This window comes from Galeopterus variegatus, unplaced genomic scaffold, assembly GCF_000696425.1.
Source record: "Galeopterus variegatus unplaced genomic scaffold, G_variegatus-3.0.2 Scaffold98, whole genome shotgun sequence".
In the NCBI taxonomy this organism is placed as follows: Eukaryota; Metazoa; Chordata; class Mammalia; order Dermoptera; family Cynocephalidae; genus Galeopterus; species Galeopterus variegatus.
Genome location: NW_007726209.1, coordinates 319,485 through 339,050, shown reverse-complemented (window position 1 = coordinate 339,050; position 19,566 = coordinate 319,485). Strand labels below are relative to the sequence as shown.

The 19,566-nt window shown below is 39.0% G+C and overlaps 1 protein-coding gene and 1 long non-coding RNA gene across 3 annotated transcripts in view; one reads left to right on the top strand and one right to left on the bottom strand.

The window, feature by feature from the left end:
* Positions 1–19,566, bottom strand: part of ACMSD (aminocarboxymuconate semialdehyde decarboxylase) — a 66,001-nt gene that overhangs the window by 6,204 nt on the left and 40,231 nt on the right. The gene's annotated exons all lie outside the window — the stretch shown is intronic.
* Positions 1–19,566, top strand: part of LOC103599332 — a 40,123-nt gene that overhangs the window by 15,257 nt on the left and 5,300 nt on the right. For both annotated transcript variants that reach the window (XR_551280.1, XR_551281.1), the window contains exon 2: positions 5,753–5,853. This is a non-coding gene — a long non-coding RNA (uncharacterized LOC103599332). The remainder of the gene's footprint in view (positions 1–5,752; positions 5,854–19,566) is intronic.

The window sequence follows — 19,566 nt, the reverse complement described above, 5'->3', positions numbered from 1 at the left end:
ATGCCTGGGAAGTTTTCTGGCACTATTTTGTTGAATATGTTTTCAATACATTCTCCTTTTTCCTCCCCTTCTGGAATACCCATGATTCGGATATTTGAGCGCTTAAGGTTGTCTAATATCTCTCTCAGATTTTCTTCAATGTCTTTGATACTTTTTTCTTTTTTCTTGTCTGCTTGTGTTATTTCAAACAGCCCATCGTCAAGTTCAGAGGTTCTCTCTTCAACTTCCGTTAGCCTGCTGGTTAAACTCTCCATTGTGTTTTTTATTTCGCTGAATAACTTCTTCAGTTTGGCAAGTTCTATTACTTTTTTTTTAGGACATTGATTTCCTTGTACATTTCCTCTTTCAGGTCCTGTATACTTTTCCTCATTTCATCTGACTCAGTGGTTTTATTATATTCATGAATTTGTGTTATCATTTCTGCAAGTTCCAGAACATTTAAACAAATCTTTTATTCATTTTACATGACTGCAGATTATTTTTATCACCCCTCAAAGAAATCCCATGCCCATTAGCAGTGACTCCCATTCTCTCTTCTCTCTTACCCTTGGAAAACAGTAATTTACCCTTTCTGTCTACAGAATTGCCTATTTTGGACATTTCATATAAATAAGGTCATATAGTGTGTGGCTTTCTTTCATTTAGTATGTTTTCAAGGTTCATCTATGTTGCAGGCTTGATTCAATGTTTTATTCCTTTATGTGTTAAGTAATATTCCATTGTATAGATATACCATATTTGTTATCTGTTCATCAGATGATTGACATTTGGTTTGTTTGTACTTTTTGGTTATTATGAATAGTGCTGCTGTGAACATTTGTGTACAAATTTTTGTGTGAACATGTTTTCATTTCTCCTGAGTATATACCTAGGAGTGGAATTGCTGGGTCATATAAGTCCATGTTTAACATTTTTTCGTGTTTAGTATTTCGAGAAACTATTTTCTACAATGGCTGCAGCAGTCTACCTTTCCAAACCAACAATATATGAGGATTCCAATTTCTCCAAATCCTAACACTTGCTACTGTCCATCTCTTTGATTATAGCCATCCCAGTTGGTATGAAGTAGTATCTCCTGTGGTTTTGATTTGTATTTCTCTAATGATTAACTATGTTCAACATTTTTTCATGTGTTTATTGGCCAGTTTTATGTCTTCTTTAGGGAAGTGTCTATTATGATCCTTTGTGTCTATTCATGCCCATTTTGTTATCTTTGTATTGTTGAGTCATAAGAGATCTTTATATATTCTGTATAGTACAGCCTTATTAGATATATGATTTGCAAATATTTTCTCCATTCTGTGGGTTGTCTTTTTCACTTTTTTGTTATTATCTTTCAAAGCACAAAAGCTTTTAATTTTGACGAAGACTACTTTATCTACTTTTTTTTTGGATGCTCGTGATTTTGGTGTCATATCAAAGAAACCATTGCCTAATTCAAGGTCACAAAGACTTACACCTATGTTTTCTTCTAAGAGTTTTGTGGTTTTAGCTTTTTAGTTTAAGTCTTTGATCAATTTTGAGTTCATTTTTGTGTATGGTGTAAAGAAGAGGCCCAATTATTATTTTTTGCATGTAGGTATCTAGTTGTCTCACTACATATAATGAAAAAACTATTCTTTCTTTATTGAATTGTATTGGCACCCTTGAAAATCAATTGATCTTTATATCTGTCCTTAGGCCAGTACCATATAGTCTTGATTATGGTAGCTGTATAGAAAGTTTTGAAATTGGGAACGTGAGTCCTTGAACGTTTCTTTTGTTTCCCCTGTTCTTTTGTTTCAGGATTGTTTTGGTTATTCTAGGTCACTTGCATTTCCATATGAATTTCAGGATCAGTTTGTCAATTTCTGCAAAATGGAAAAAAGGAACCTGGAATTTTTTTTTTTTAAGAAAATGTGATTTTATTAATAGTAATTTTTACATTCTAGTATGTTGTTGCAGCACAGTTGGGAGGGAGGGGGAGAAGGGAAAGGGGAAGCAAATGGGATAGAAGAAGGAGGAAGGAGGAGGAGTGGGATTGAGGCTTGTGGCACCCCCCTTATTCCCACAGGAGAGACTGGGGGGCTTCCAGCGGTGGCTTGGTCATTTCTGGGCTGGGTGCTGATGTCAGGAGGATGTGGTAAAAGCCCTCACCCCCCTATCATCCCATCTTGGGAACCCATGGCCCTTCTTGCTAGGCTTGGTGGTCATTGCTGTGCTGGTTGCACCTGTTGGGAGGTGTGGCCCAGGCCCTCTGCCCCCCACTGCCTCAAGTTGGTAGAGCCTGGGGTGCTCCCTGTGGTGGCTCAGTAGTCATCACTGGGCTGGTTGTGCATGCCTGGTGGGTGTGGTCAAGGCCCGAGGCCCCCCACCTCTCCGGGTTGGAAGAGCCATGAGTACTTCCTGCAATGGCTTGGTAGTCGCTGCTGGGCTGGCTGTGGGTGTTGGTGGGCCTTGGCTGAGGCCTGTAGCCCTCACCCACCCCAGCTCGAAAGAGCCTGGTGTGCTTCCTGCGGCAGCTCAGTGGTTACTGCTTGGCTAGCTGCCAGTGTCGGGGGGCATGGCCGTGGCCCCCCACTGCCCCGGGTTGGGAGAGCCTGGGGAACTTCCTGTGATGGCTCAGTGATCACCACTGGGCTGGCTATGGGTCTTCGGAGGGCATGGCTGAGGCCAGAGCCCCCCCCCCACTGCCCTGGCTCAGGTGAGCCCAGGGTGCTTCCTGCAGAGGCTCAGTGGTTGCTGTGTTGGGGGGTGTGGCCAAGGCCTGAGGCCACCCACCGCCCTAGTTTAGGTGAGTCTGGGGCACTTCCTACGGCAGCTTGGTGGTTGCCAATCAGCTGGCTGTGTGTCGGGGTGGGGGGCATGGCTGAGGCCCTTGTTTCCCACCCTCAGGATTTGTTGTGGGTGTCAGGGGCATTGCTGAGGCCCCCAGCCCTCCCTGCTTTCTGACTTGGTATCCCAGGGGACTTCCGGTCCTTCTAGGTATTATAGATGTTCTTTAGTGAAATGAGACCTTTACTAGTTAATATGAAACCTTGTCTCTGGTTGCGGGTACTTTGTTTTTTTCTTTCAGTTCTGTGTTGAATTATTTGCTGTCCCCACCGCTTAAACTCCTAGCTGGAACTAATTTGTTGTCCTTTGCTTACTTCTAAAATGGGGGAACTTCCTGTGGGGAACAGCACTTGAGCTGTGTGATTGAGCTCAAATGCTGCTTTGCTGCTGATTCTCTAGGGCAGGCTTTTTGTGTAGCTCAGGTTTTAATGGTTGACTTTATAGGTACTTCCAGCTCTTGAGGGATCTGTTATACCTGGTTTGTGCAGAAACTCTGGTACAGGCCTGAGTCTTTTCATCAAACTGCACCCCCTGCAGTCCTATATTCTTGTCCACTCCCCTCTGAGTGGTCCTATGCTGATTGCGGGGCAGATCAGCTGTCCTTGCTGTGCTCCAGTGTTCTCCCGGTGGGCCCGTCTCACCAACCACCTGTGCTCCAGACACTTCCCATGGGACTGGTCGTGTGTCGGTCCCTTGCAATGACTCACTGGCCTCTGAGTGGCTCCTTTTTTTCAGTTGTGGCTCCTTGCTCCTATGTGGGTCCACGGGAACCCTATTAGTGGTCTTGCTGGCCTGGGGGCCACCAATGCCCTCTTCTCCCCTGCTGCCTCCAAGCAACTCCATCCAAAGGGTGCAGCTGCGGCTTTTGACAGCTCCTGCTCCGTGTACTCAGCAGCTCCAGCCTGGAAGCAGTAGGAGCTCGAAACAATCTGAGCAGTTTTTTTCTTTCTCTCACTGTGGCTTCTCCAGCCTTCATGTAAGGTGAAAGACTGAAAGGCTTTCACCATTAAATATGATATTAGTTGTGGGTTTTTCGTAGATGCTCTTTATCAGATTGAGAAGGTTTTGTTCTACTACTTGTTGAGTGTTTTTTGTCATGAAAGGCTATTGGATCTTGTGTGTTTTATGCATCTATTAAGATGATCCTGTAGTTTTAGTTCTTTATTCTGTTAATATGGTATATTATAGTGATTGATTTTAGTATGTTGAAATTGATTTTAGTATGTTGCAAGTATCGCTTGCAATCCTGGGACAAATACCAATTATTCTTTTTATATATTGGTGGGTTCAGTTTAATAGATATTGTTGAAGAAATTTGTGTTTATATTCATAACTGATATTGGGCTGTAGTTTTGTTTGTTGTGATTTCTTTTGTTTTGGTATCAGGGTAATGCTGGCCTCATAGAATGAGCTGGAAAGTGCTCCCTTCCGCGCATTTTTTGAAGTTTGTGAAGGACTGGTTTTAATCCTTTTAAAAATATTTGATAGAGTTCACCACGGAAGCCATCTGGTCCTTGGCTTTTCTTTGTGGGATGTTTAAAAATTACTAATCCAATCTCCTTACTTATTATAGATCTATTCAGATTTTCTGTTTCTTCTTGAGTCAGTTTCAGGTCTTTCCAGGAATTTTTTCATTTCACCTAGGTTATCTAATTTACTGACATATACTTACTCATAGTTTTTCCTTACAGTTCTTTTTATTTCTGTAAGGTCTGTAGTAATGCCCTCCTATTTTATGTCTGATTCGAGTAATTTGAATTTTCTCTTTTATTTTTTATTTTTTTATTTTTTTTATTTTTTATTTTTTATTTTTTTATTTTTGTCTTTTGTCTTTTTCCGTGTCCGGCAATGGATCGCAACCCTCAGTGTTGCCCCCGTACCGGACCGGGGACCGGCAACGGGATTGCAACCCTCGGCGTTGCTCCCACGCCTCGCTCAGCCAGTGAGCGGGAACCGGTCTGTATGTGGGATCCGAACCCTCGGGCGGGAGCGCCGCTGTGCTTCCCAAGCGGCGCACTATCCAATGCGCCACCGGGCCGGCCCCTCTTTTATTTTTTGTAGGTCATTCTAGCTAAAGTTTTGCCAGTTTTGTTGATTTTCAAAGAACCAAGTTTTGTTGACTTTATTGGTTTTGTGTAATCTATTTTTTTTAAAAAAATCTACTCTAATATTTATTTTTTCCTTCTTGCCTTGAATTTAGTTTGCTCTGTTTTTCTTAAGGTGGAAGGCTAGGCTACTGATTTGAGATCTCTCTTCTTTTTTAAAATGTGCATTTTACAGCCAAAAAATTTCCATTATGTATTGCTTTAGCTACATCCCATAAGTTTTGGAATGTTGTGCTTTTGTACTTGTATTCATGTCAAATATTTTCTAATTTCTTTTGTGATTTCTTCTCTTTCTAGTGTCCTCATATTTATGCCCGAAGAACTCCCTTTAGCATTTCTTGTATGTCAGTTTCTGTTTTATATGGGAATGTATTTATTTTTCCCTTATTCTTGTAGGATAGTTTTATTTGATATAGAGTTTTTAGTTAACAATGATTTTTCTTTTAGTACTTTAAATATGTCTTCCACTGCCTTTGACCTCCATGTTTTCTGATGAGGGTCAAGGATAGAGTCATAGGGATCTCATCACGAGTGGTGGACTGGTTGCAGAAATGGAGGACAGAGGGAGGATGCCTACAAAAGAGGCAGAGAGAGCCAGTGAGGTGTAAGGAGAACCAAAAAAGGTGGTGTTAGAAAAAAATGTAATGAAAGATATTTGAAGGAAAAAGTGTTTAATAAGTAATAGTTCAAAAGAGGATGAGAAAACTGACCAGTGTCTATTGGATTTGGCAGCTTTCAGTGGAGTGGTAGGGAGAAAATTAGATGCTTGAATGAAAAAGTGGATGGGTGGTGAAAAATGGAAATTGCAAGTGTTAACTACTCTTATTTCTTAGCTTGAGTGTCGCTCTTCTCTTTGATCATCACTCTATTTCCTAAGCCTCAAGCGCTGGGCATGTGGATGCCTGCTGGACATCTCCACTTGGCTCCCTCACAGGTAATTAAAACTCAACATGTTATGTAAAATTGAAGTCATCATTTAAATATTTATTCAATGTTATGTTCATTCTCTGTCCTGGAAATCAACCTTTTCTCCAAGCAGCCCAGCTTCCTTGAAGTGGAAAAAATGATATCTAGAAACTAAGATCTGGGTACTAGATACGGTAATTGCTACCAATGTGGAAATATATGTATATACAGACACATATGGGGGTACTTCAAAAAGTTCATCAGAGATTTCATATTATCTTTTAATTTCATTTTCCTGTGAACTTTTTGAAGTACCCTCATATGTGAGTATACTTCTTTTTTTGTTTGTTTTTTTGGTTTTGGTGGCTGGTTGGTATGGCGAACCGAACCGTTGATCTTGGGTGTTACAAGGCTGTGCTCTAATCAGCTGAGCTAACCGGCCAGCTCACATGAGTATCTATGTTGCTATATCTGTTTATCTATATTAAAAACCATAAGTTTATACTGATATATCCATTTCCAATTTAAACACCACAAGGCACCTTCTAGTCTTCTTCCCACTGTTTATATTTCTAATTCCCTTTTCTAGCAGTGAGATGCCTGGCATTTTACTCATGTTATTTATTCATTTGCATGAGCCTAGAATGCATAGAAAGTATTTTCAGAATTGCTAACCCATACTATTGCAAAAAGTTAATCTTCTAGCTAGAATTCAATATTTGTTTTTTAAGGAAATAGTTACATGGAGTAAAATGCAAATTCCTAAGTGTTGAATTTGGTGAGTTTTGACAAATGGATACACCTGTGTTACCTACACCCCTATCAAGATACACCTCCCCAAAAAGCTCCGTCCTGCTCATTCTCACTCTGTCTTCTCAACAACCACCCCCTGCCCCCTGCACAAAGGAAGGTAGTAACTTTTCTTGTTTTGTTTCCATCATAGACTAGTTTTGTCTGCTCTAGATTGTTTATATGAATGGAATCTTACAACATGTACTCTTTGGTATCCAGCTTCTTTCAGTCTTTTGTGAGAGTTATCTATGTTATTTATGTTGTTGTGTGTATGATTATAGCTTTAATTTTTGTTTTTCTTATGCATGAGTTTGACGGTTTATATCTTCTACCCATTTATCTAAGTTGTTGTTTGTTTTCTTGCCTATTTTTAAACACTTTTGAAATATTTGGGATTTAACTCTTTGTCTATGATATGTGTTGCAAATATTGTCTCAGTTTGTCATTTGACTTCTTACTTTCATTATAGTATTTTATTGCCATGAAAAAGTTTTTCTTAACAACCAATTTTATCAATATTTTCCTTGTAGTTTCTAGATTTTGAGCTATCAATAGGAAAGTTTTCCCTACTTCTGAGATATAGATGAATTTCCTCATGTTTTCTTCTAAATACACTTGTAATCTTGTCTTTTTCCTTCAAAATATGAATTATTTCTATATATTAGCACCAATCATGTTGTTAGAGTTCAAAACATATTTCATGAATGAATGAATGAATGACATATTTTTAGTCCTAAGCATTGTTTTAAAACTGTGTTATATAGAAAAAACTTGTAGGCTGGCAGGGAGGGGACATAAGTGGGATATAAAGAACAGCAGATGGAAGAGGGGATAGAGAAAGACCTAATAAGCAAAGCTTCACTCCCTACTACCACTCCCTAATTACAAAAACTCTCTTCTCTCTGTCTTATTTGTTTATACATTATTACAAGACGTTGTTTGACTAAAGGTTTCCGTGGGTTAAAAAGAATGTTTCAAAACACTGGGCTAGAGTATTTCTTTTTTCGTTTTTGTTTTTGATTTAGTTTTTTGCTTCCCCACCCCACTCCCACTGGACTAAAGTATTTCTGCAGTTCCTCATGACTCTAATCCACTGTTTCTCAGCCCTACCTGTATATTAATATTGCCTAGGGAGCTTTTTAAAAAAATACCCACCCTAGATCCTACCTCAAACCAATTAAATCATCATATCTGGGGGTGGGGTCTATATATCAGTATTTTTTGTTTAAACTCCCCAGATGATCCTAATGTGTATCCAGGGTTGAGAACCACTGAACTAACTCCTGCTTTTGTCCTCAGTTAACCTCCATTGTATTCATCTGACTTAATGTCATGACTATTAGGCCAAAAATATGGAACACTGGAAAAACTTATACTTTAGTAATTAGACTTATACAATAGCTTTTAAATTAAGCTTTTAATGTACCCACCATAGTAGTGTCTGTTTCTAATTCAGGATGTTAAGTAGCAACTCTGATGAATTTAAGCTTTTAATGTACCCACCATAGTAGTGTCTGTTTCTAATTCAGGATGTTAAGTAGCAACTCTGATTAGATTTATATAATATTCTTGCCACTAATTATTGGGAATTGTATTTGGAGTATTAATGGGGTAATTTCACCAATTCTAATGCCTGGTGCATAATTGTTTTTTCAAAGTGTGAACCTCAACCTGTTTTTCCTTCTGGCTGTTGGCACCACTTTTCACTCAGTTGCCCATGCCAGAAACCTGAGAGTCATACTGGACTTCTGTTTCTTCATCCCCAGCATCCCATGGGTCACTATGCCCTTTGGATCCTACCTCTATGTCATTTCTTGCTTCCACTTCCTCTCCACTTCCCCAGTTCCTCCCTTAACTCAGACTGTTACCATCTATTAGTTCAGCCAAGTGTGACCTCTGTGCTTTTAAAGCACCCTACATATACTGTCACCTGCAGCATAAGGAAGTTTCAATGACAGACCGCACATACAACGGTGGCTGGAGCAATACCATATAGCCTAGGTGTATAGCAGGCTATACCATCTAGGTTTGTGTAAGTACACTCTATGATACTCATACAATGATGAAATCGCCTAACAATGCATTTCTCAGAACATATCCCCATCATTAAAGGATGCATGACTATACTTTTATTCACAGCACTTATTATATTGCTGTGAGATAATCTCTAATAATAATAACAATATTTAACATTTATTGATTGATTCTTATGTGCAGGGTGTTATTCTAAGCCTTTTCTATTTATTAACTCACTTAATCATCACAACCTTCCTATGAAGTGGGTCCTATTATTATCTTCATTCAACAGATGAGGTAACAGAGATGATAACTAACTTGCCCGGAGCCATACAGTTAGTATGTGGTGGAGCCAGGTTTGTGTCTCCATCTCCTCCACTTAGCTAAGAACTGGGGCAGAAACTGTGTCTGCAGCTCTGAGCACAAGGTCTGGTATAGAGTGGATGTTTACTGAATTAAACTGAGCCACTATTATAGTTCTCCAACTGATCTTCCTAACTCCAATCTCAACCATATTAATCAGTATGAAACACTGGAGAGAATGGTCTTAAAAAAATTGATCATGACATATCACTGCTTAAAATCTCTCAATAATTCCCCATTGTCCAGCAGGTATAGCCCAAATTCCTTAGCATGGCATCAGTGGCCCCCAATAAATGTGAAAAGAAAGTGGTCCCAAACCGGAGCTGTGGCAGAATTTTGTGGTCTGATGGGACTAGCTGCTTTTCCTGGGGTAAGAATGAGCATTGCTGATAAAATACTTGAGCAATTTTCTGATAGATTAATAAACTTAAGAACCCCTCCTGGAAACCCACTTAACTGACTATTAGTTTTGGAACTAGTCCAAGACCTTTAACCAATAATGCAAAGAGGCTATCATCTTTAATTAGATATTCTTTTTTAAAATACAGTCTGACAATAATTATCTAATCATTTTTTCCTGATAAAATAACTCTGCTAAGGTGAATTCTTTGAATTAGACTTTTGAGAAAGCCCCTTCTTTTTTTTTTTTTTTTCCTTTTCAGGATTCATTCATTCATTTATTTATATTTAAAAATATTACTTATCATAAGCATATTATTATTATAAATTGTGATTTTTCTTTGTGCCCTTTACCCAACCTATCCCTACCCAAACCCTCGCCCAGCCTCATCCCCCCCATCTCTGTCTAGTATTCTAAAAGTTCAAGGAATTGTTTAGGTGTCTCCCCCCTTACCCTGCCCCCATAAGTGAGAACATGAGAAAGCTCCTTCTTTTGAGGCAAGTCTGGAATAAAACTGTGACACATGCTTATAATTAATTTGAGAATTGCTTTAACAAATATCTGTGTTGAAGTAATGAATGTTTCAATGTATGAAAGAGGGAAGTGTGATTGTAACTAGGCAAGAAGTATTACATATATTTTAAATACTCTAAATTTGAGTTATTGTGAGGATAAATGACACTTTGATTTCTACCAAAAAACTTTTTTTGTAAGTTTTATGAATAAATTTATATGAAATTTAGAGGAATGCCATGATAGACTAACAAGTTGATTTCTAGATTTCTAAATTCATTACTGTATGAAACCAAGCAAATACACCTGCTGATAGAAGCCCTAAAGACCCAAAGTTATGTCTACTCACATCTGTGCCGACAGCTGATCTCATTCTGAACTATCTACTTGGTATTCACTGGAGGTTCATTTGTCCTTATTTCTAACCACCTCTTGCTAAATCTGTTTACAATTTTGAAACACAACATAATTTTTAAAAGTCCCATGCTTATATGACATTTGTTAAGTACATTAACATGATAAAATATTGAAATTAATTTTACTTTGTAGCAAGTAATTCTTCCATTCCCAATATTACAGTCTTCTTGAATACAAAAAATTTTAATAGGGGGTCTGTTCTGTTTTAATGTGGAGAAAGAAAAGCAGAAATGAAAACCACTCTTCCGTGATTCATCCTTCCTGGTTAAGATACTGGCCTGCTTTCCTTCCTAAGCTGATTTTGGATGCTCATTGAAGAACATTATTTAGTATCTATTTTGCACAGCTCCTCTTTATAGGAGATTAATTATCCATTTGTGATTTTCTGGTTTGTGAATTTTTCATACCTGTTATCTATCTGTACACCTTTAATTGATAACTTCTGGTAAACCTTTGACATTTTCTAACTTGTTAGTAATATCTAAGAGAAGAAGAAGTGGGTACTAAAAAACTAGAAATGAAATTCTTGTTAATTGATTTTCTTGTTCAGAGGGAGAAGTGATAAAATGTAGGAGGGTGAAAGGTGGAAGGAAGAGATTCCTCAAGAATTGTGTGGTCCTGTAAGATGAAGGCCACATACTCCATTGCTTAATACCAGTCTCTACTGATAGATGCTTACTAAATACTTGAGTCAAAAACATTTTCCATTGCTATTCCTGTCACCTACAAGTATTATTTCATAACTGCAAACTGATTATGTTTTATATGAATTACATGAAGAATCGTAGATTAAGGAAACATATGATGTGGTCTTGGATGACTGTTGCCCCATTTTCCACTGACTGAGCTCCTGGGGATACCCAGGGCTCTATGACATCTCAGGTTCCCAAGTAACATAACCTAATTCTGGCTCTCCAAAAGCTGAACTTTCTTTTGTCTTCTTGTCTGTGATTCAAGATTCTATTCGCTTGGGATCCACCATGATAACCAGTTTTTAAAAATATCTGTGCTAATGTAATATTTGAAAATATCTTCATTTTAGTAGGGTCTTTCCAAAGACTCTTGTAAATCCAAAGGAATAATTTGAATGGTGGGCATTTTAGGTGCCAAATTGTGTCTTCTGGGATCCTGAAATTACACCTTCTAGATAGACACTGGCTTTCCTTAATAGGTAGTAAAGCAGTGGATTATCCTGATGGATTTCTTAGCACCAACACTGGGCTCCAACATACATTTCCCTCTACAAAGCCAGCAACAACACATCTCCATATGAGGTCAGAGACTTACTGAGTTGATAATAATAGTGATTAATATTCCTGCCAGGGAAGAGAAATAAACTGCTCACCTGCTGGGATGTATTAACTTGTTCAGATTTTCAGGGAATGCTGCAAATGCTGAAAGATGTGGCTCACTAATAAGTTGTGGAAGACAGTTTCATTTTTCTTTGGGAAAAGAAGCAATTAACTGTCTTCTCAGAATATCTCATTGGTAGCATTTGCAGCAAATACAACATAACTCTGTTATAGCTACTACAAAAATTCTAGTGTATCAGAGATTCAGTTTGTTCCCTGAGACATAATTTCGTAGAGAAAGAGCCTGGTTTAATTCAATCAGTACAAAGTAAGATTAGCCTTACTTAGTTGAGATTTTACAACTCAATTAAACAAACATTAAGTTAACACCTAGTGTTTGTAAAGCGCTGAAATAGGGTGATCTAAATCTCTGACATTTGCATAGTCTTGTGGCATGGTAATATATTAACTCTTTACATCAATTCTGCCTGGTTGTCATCCCTATTTTACTGTTGTGGAAACTGAGGCTGAGACAGGTAAGTGACTTGATATTACAGGTCACCTGGCTAACAAGTGATGGAGCTAGGACTTGAACTCTCTCTCACTTAACCACAACTTCTTGATATGAGGCTGAGACAGGTAAGTGACTTGATATTACAGGTCACATGGCTAACAAGTGATGGAGCTAGGACTTGAACTCTCTCTCACTTAACCACAACTTCTTGATAAGATAGTAAGTTATACTCTTGTCCTCAGGAAGCTAACAGGTATCAAAAAAAGTTCCACTTGGGCCGGCCTGGTGGCGCACTGGATAGGTGCACCGCTTGGGAAGCGCGGCGGCACTCCCGCCTGAGGGTTCGGATCCCACATACGGACCGGTTCCCGCTCACTGGCTGAGCGAGGCGCGGGAGCAACGCCGAGGGTTGCGATCTCGTTGCCGGTCCCTGGTCCGGTACGGGGGCAACACTGAGGGTTGTGATCCGTTGCCGGACACGAAAAAAGACCAAAAAAAAAAAAAAGTTCCACTCTATTGAGGACTGCAGTACACAGGAAAACACTATCATTTAAGCAAAGTGCTTGGAGACTAAAGTATTAAAGTAAATTTAAATGTCAAGTTGGAGGGAATTAGGCAAGAAACGCTTTTTGTTTTAAGCCATGTTGGAAATATTCATAATACATATGGTATACTCTACTGCCTACAATAGCCCTGGAAGTAATCAAATCTTTCTCTGATGATAAAGAAACTTTTCAGTGCTCCCAGATCATCCTAACCCTTAGAAGCCCTTGAATAGAGTTGTCTTGAATGTTAAAGATGTAGAAGGCACAGAAAAGGAATGAAGAAGCTTTGGTCATTGGGCCTGACTGGTCTCTACCTTAGTTTTATTTTCTAACCCATAGATCAAATGCCCAAGATAAGATCACATTTATGCCTATTGTTGTTAAAAATGATACTGTTGCTCCTAAAAGCAAACCATTTCTTTTACTATAAGGTAAAAACACTTCTATTTTTGCAAATTAGGAATTTCTGGATTCTACTTTAAAAATAAAAGAACATATGAATAGATATTTTGGTTGTAGTCACTGAAAATCTAACTTGCAAAGAGAGGCCTCTTAAAAAAAATCGAGGTGAAATTCACATAAGATAAAATTAATCATTTTAAATATACACTTCAGTGGCATAAAGCACATTCAAAGTGTTGTGCAACTATTATGTCTATCTTGTAACTAACTATGTAAAGTTATCTAAAAATGTCAACAAGCCTATGAGTTAGGTACTAAAACATTTTATATACCAAAAGCACAGACACATGAGGAAAGCATTTAGTATGAAAGATCGAGACTTAAAAAAATAAAAGACAAAAAAGCTACTTGGAGGAAGACTTATAGGGATAAGTAAACTTCCAAAAATTCTTTGTGTATTCAGAGACAGAACAAAAGGGATTGCATCCACCCAACAAGAACAAGATATTAAAAATATAACAAACTCTTGGAAATTAAAGAAAAAAAAGGCAAACTAAATAGAAGGCTTTATCAATAAAGTTGATGAAATCTCTCAGAAAGTAAAACAAAAGTTCAAAGAGGTGAAATGTAAGACCAAAAAAGAAATAATGTTCAACTGTAGAATAAAGAAATTCCAAAAAGAGAAAGAAGAGGGAAGGAAATAATTAAAGAAATAATTTAAGAAAGTTTACAGAATGAAAGGGCTCACCAACTGGCTACCACAATGGGTAAAAATAGACCCACAGCAAGTAACATCATGGTGAAATTTCAGAAGAAAAGAGAGCTTTTGAGATTAGGGGAGGGAAGCAGGTTTTATGCACGGTTCAAAGATTAGGATGGCATTACAGTACTCAGTAACAACTCTAGAAGCCAGAATACAATGGAACAAGGTCTTTCAAATTCTGAGGGAAAATGGTTTCCAAGCTAGAATTATATACCTTGCCAAACAATTACTTGTTTTAAGGGAATAATAAAGAATAAAGGTATCAAAAATTTAACCTCCTCTACTCCCTATCTCAGAAAGTCCTTGGAGGATGTTTTCCATTAAGACGGAGGAGTAAACTAAGAAATAGAAAAAATCATGGGATTCAGGAAACAAGGAATACCGTGAGACAGAGAGAGTGAATATTCCTAGGATGATGGTGAAGGGAGATTTCAAGATGACAGCTGTGCAGCAGGTCTAAATAGCAATCCAGTCCAGAGAGGGGCAAGTCAGAGGGCTCCTGAAGATATTTCTTCAAGAATACAGAATTGGGCAATACAGAATTGGGTAAGACAGAATTGGGCAATTCTGTATTCTTGAAGAAATATCTTCAGGAGCCTCCTGACTTGTTCCTCTCTGGACTGGATTGCTATTTAGACCTGCTGCACAGCTGTCATCTTGAAATCTCCCTTCTACACAATTATTGAAAATAACGTATCCCACATATATGTATAATAAAAAAAATATAAAATCCTGAAAAAAAAATACAGAATTAATAGACTGCTGTAACCAATGCTTTTGAATGTACTGAGAGGAGAGTTACAAAGTTGGTGGAGAGTTTGGAATTAAGTTAGTGTAAGTGTGTGCACAACAAAATTAAATAAAATAAAAGAAGGAAAGAAGATACTCATAGGCTATAGCCATCTCATTGAACCTCAGGAGAAACCCTAAACCAGAATTGCTCAGCCATGTGGTTCCTGAATTCCTGAACCAGAGAAAATAAATGAGGCAATAAATGTTCATTGTTGTTTTAAACCAGTAAGTTTTAGGTCAATTGTTATGCAGCAACAGATAACTAATGCAGAGTTTGGTACGTGGAAGTAGGGTGCTGCCATAACAAAAACCTAAAAATGTGGGAGTGGCTTTGAAACTGATTAGTGGGAGGAAGTTGGAATACTCTTGAAAATGGTGGAAAACTAAAGGTCCTTGTAAAGATTTATTAGAAGCCTGATGGCCTATGAGAAGGCTGCAGTAAGGGCTTAAGAGAGAAGGAGGAAAATGTTACTGGAAACTAGAGGAGAGGTGATCCTTGCTATATAGTAGCAAAAAATTTAGCAATACTATCATCTACAGTAATTTGCAAAGTAGAACATATATTCAATGAACTGGTGATATAGCTAAGGAAATTTCCAGATAAAATGCTGAAAGTGCTGCCTGGCTTCTTTTGCATTGCTTATAGCAATGGCAAATAATGCTAAAATTGAGATATGGTTTTCTAGCAAAGATTAAATCCAGGGCACAATCAGAAAAAGGTAGTCTAAAAATGAAGCCATGATGTGACTAAAATATCTTTGTTATGACTTCAAAAGACTTAGGCAGTGCCTCAAAGAACCATTCAGGCAAACAATAAGGGCTTCTAGGAAGCTTAAGGGTGTTGTCCCTCAGCAGCCTTAGCAGAAACCCAAAGTAGAGATGGGCTTTTCTCAAAGATTTGTGGGTAAGGTTTTTGCCTAATGGTGGAAACAATAAGATTCATAAAAGACTCACACTTTTTAAAAAGAGAATTGTATTAGCAGAAACATCTCAAGTTTGGGCTGAAAGGAACAGATAGAACAAAATGAAAAGAAGCCTTCGAACTCAAAAACTTGTACAGGCATGAGGCAGTCTGTAAGAACTGCTCAGTCACAAACACGGGCTAACTTTCATGGAAAAGGCAGAGAGTAGAACCAAGAGCCATGGTGAATTATTCCTATGCTTTGAGTTCTCATCAAGGAACTGCCAAAATGTGCCTGATAGATTTCAGATTTGCTAGTGATTAGTGACTCCTTTGAACCTCCCGTATCACCATTTTATATTGAGTGCATGGGGGGCAAAAGAACTTGTCTCTTTAGTTCACAGTTCTTCAGATTGAGAGAAACTGTATACGAGTTGTCCATAAATTCATTTAAACAATGAGATCCTAGACTTTAAAAATGACTCTGTAAATATAAAATAAAATAAAAATTATGCTTAAATAGATGAGACTTTTGGGGCAGTCTCGGTAGGAATGAGCATATTTTGCATTTAGGAGGAATATAAATGATTTGTGGCCAGAGGATGGATGGTGGTAGTTTTAAACTATGTCTTTAAATTCTTTGATACTCCTCTCTTCAAAAGGTAGAATCTAATTTCACTCCCCTTAAATGTGGGCCAGATTTAGTGACTTGCTTCTAATGAATAAAATGTGGCAGAAAGAATGCTATGTGACTTCTGAGTCTAAGTCATAACAAGGTTAGCTTCTGCCTAGTGTGCATTTGCTCTCTCTCTCCCCTTCACCTCCTCTCTTCCTCTCCCTATCCCTGCCCCTCCCCTCTTCTCCCTCCCCTCCCCCCTCCCCTTCTCTCTTCCCCTCTCTTCCTATAACCCCTCCCCATTTCTCTCTCATCACTCATTCTTGGGGGAAGCCAGCTGCCATGTTGTGAGGACACTCAAGCAGCTCTGTGGAGAGGCCCACCTGGGTAGGAACTAAACCTAGTACTAGCATGCAAGTCATGGGTAAAAACCACATTGGAAACAAATCTTCAGCCCCAGTCAAGCCTTCAGATGACTGTAGCCTTGACTGACACCTTGCCTGCAACCTCTTGAGAGACCTTGAGCCAGTTAAGCTGTTCCTAAATTCCTTACACAGAGAGACCATTAGTGATAATAAATGTTTATTGTTTTAAGCCACTAAGTTTTGGGGTAATTACTTATGTAGTAATAGATTACCAAAGGATCTAGCCAAAATTATGATATAACCATAACTAGTGAATGACCTCTCAAAAATCTGTCTACCTATATAGAGTGTATTTTCTATGGTCATGTTACTATAGGGAGGCAATAAAGCTTTCCTTTTTTCATATTTTACAGTGATAGACTGATAAACATAACTAACAGTCTTTGCATCTGTCTTTAAAAATGAGTAGGCATTGTTTATTTATTTTTATTTTAAAAAAATTTTTATTGAATCAAAATTGATTATACATATTTTTTGGGTTCAACACTGAGATATGTTAATCAAATCAATATTACTAGCATATACATTGTTACAAATCCTAATTATTCTTTATGCCCCTTGTCCAATCTCTCCCCATCCCCCATCTAATTACCCTAGATTTCTTCTCTCCTTCTCAAAGAATAATGGTTACTATGTTGATTTGTTGCCTAGATGATCTGTCCAATGCTGAGAGGTGTGATCAGGTCCCCCAATATTATCATAGAGCAGATGCTTCTTTTGTCACTCTGATATGGGTTTTGTGGAGAGAGACATCCTCTTCTTTTCTTTATCTCTGCTGGTGACTCTTCTTTTGTCAGTGCACTCCAGTGGCTGGTGGGCCATCTGTGTGGTGGTTGTGGCATCTAGCCACTTTTGAGGCAGTCATGGTTATTGTGGTGGCTGTGGCCGGCCACCTACATGGAGGTGATGTTTATGGCATGCTCCTTGGCACTGGCAGTGTCCCTGGTTGTGGAGAGTGTCTGGTCCCTGGCTCTATACCTCGGGTCCCTGGGCAGGCCCTGAGGCACTGGCATGGTGTGCCTGTCTATGGGAGGGGGGTCCAGTCCCCAGTCCATACCTCAGGTCCATGGGTGGGCACCGAGGTGCTGGTGCAGTGTGCCTGGTTGTGGGAGGGGGTTCCAGTCCCCTTCTCCATGCCTCAGGTCCCCAAGTGGGCCCCAAGGTGCTGGCACAGTGTGCCTGGTTGTGGGAGTGGGGGGTCTGATCCCTGGATCCATGCCCCAGACAGGGCCCTGAAGCGCTGGCAGTGTGTCTAGTTGTGGGAGGGGAGTCCAGTCCCCTTCTCCATGCCTTGGGTCCCCAGGCAGGCCCCAAGGCAATGGCATGGTGTGCCTGGTTGTGGGAGGGGGGTCTGGTCCCCTTCTCCATGCCTTGGGTCCCCAGGCAGGCCCCAAGGCAATGGCATGGTGTGCCTGGTTGTGGGAGGGGGGTCTGGTCCCCTTCTCCATGCCTTGGGTCCCTGGGCAGGCCCTGAGGTGCTGGTGCAGTGTGTGAGTAGGCATTGTTCAAAAGCAAAGAATTTTAAAGGTGGAAGGGGGCCAAGAGATTATGTAATTCAAATCCTTCTTGACCAAACAGCACAGTGTTTTAGAAATAGTAAGTGCTCAATAATGGTTTTGGCTTTTACATATGATATCTATCTCTGCTTAAAATATTGTTTAAAATTTTGGTTTATCGAAGTAATGTTTATATGTAGTTAAACAGTCAACTATCACTAAAATATCTTTATTACCAAAAGCAGTCCTATGCCTTCTTTCCCAATTATTGTCACCCAAGGCAGCCACTTTTACCTTTTTAACTTGCATCTTCTGATAATTACTTTTATATTTGCAGATGATAACCTTATTCTATTGTTATTTGATTTATTAGCTTCAGGGAGTATTTGCTGATTTCCCATTATGGTCATTGAGAATTTCTTTACCTCTACTTCTCCATTTTCCCAATAGAATTGCAATTTTCAGTTAAACCAGTACTTAGCATTTATACTATTATGACTATAAATATTATTCACTCATGTTTCAAGTAATATACAATGATTATCTGCCATCATGCAGATTTTTGTTTTCTTGGAGTTATTTCCTTTTCTTTCATTGCTTAATTTTGTCTGTATGTATGGCTTATTTGTTCCTGATGCATCAACAGTTCTGTTAAATGTCTGGCAATAATTGTTTCCAACTATCAAATACACCAAATCATCCTCCAGTTCCATTTTTTTCTTTCCTAGAGACCTTCCTCCACATCATTCTGTTTTTCTGCTCGAATCTGCACAGTTTGCTCTCTAAACCATATGTCCTGTTAGGACTTTCCTCAGCCATTCTGATTTGGGAATTGTTTTTGAAAAAGAATTTGCTAATGTGAACTTAACTAGAATGAGGAAGCATTAATATTTTAAAGAAAATCCTAAATTATTAATATATACTGCTTCTTGTCCTGGATTTACCAGCCTGTGAGGTCACATAAAATGAGGTCACATTTGCTTTTGATGCCCAAATTATAATAGCTCAGGCCTTCACAGTTTGAATGCAAGATCTCAGCACCACTAACTTTGGAAAATGCCCTCTGAGTTTTCCTAAGGGCCCTTAATAGGGGTGCACTCGCATGTGCTCACTAACCAGTCTATCCACTGGTTACCATGAGGTGTTTGCTATGCTTCTTCCTCTTCTGCTCTGGCCCCCTGGCCAATGTGTATTGCACTGGGTGCCGTTTGAAGGTGCTGATAGTATCCCTCACTGCTGATGGTAGCCCTCAGAAGATGGGTTTGTATTTGCCAAGGGCGTTTTCTCCTGGCATTTCCATTTCCAAGAATACTAGGGGATACTAGCCTTGATGGAACATGAGAACGACCCTTTCTGCAATTCCATTTCACTTTCTTTCTTTCCCTCATCCATTACCATTGCTCAAAATCCAGAGCTCACAAAGTCCTTCAGCTTTTCCTCTTTGTAATCTTCTACTTACGTACCTCTCCATCATCCTCCATCTAAACCCAAAAC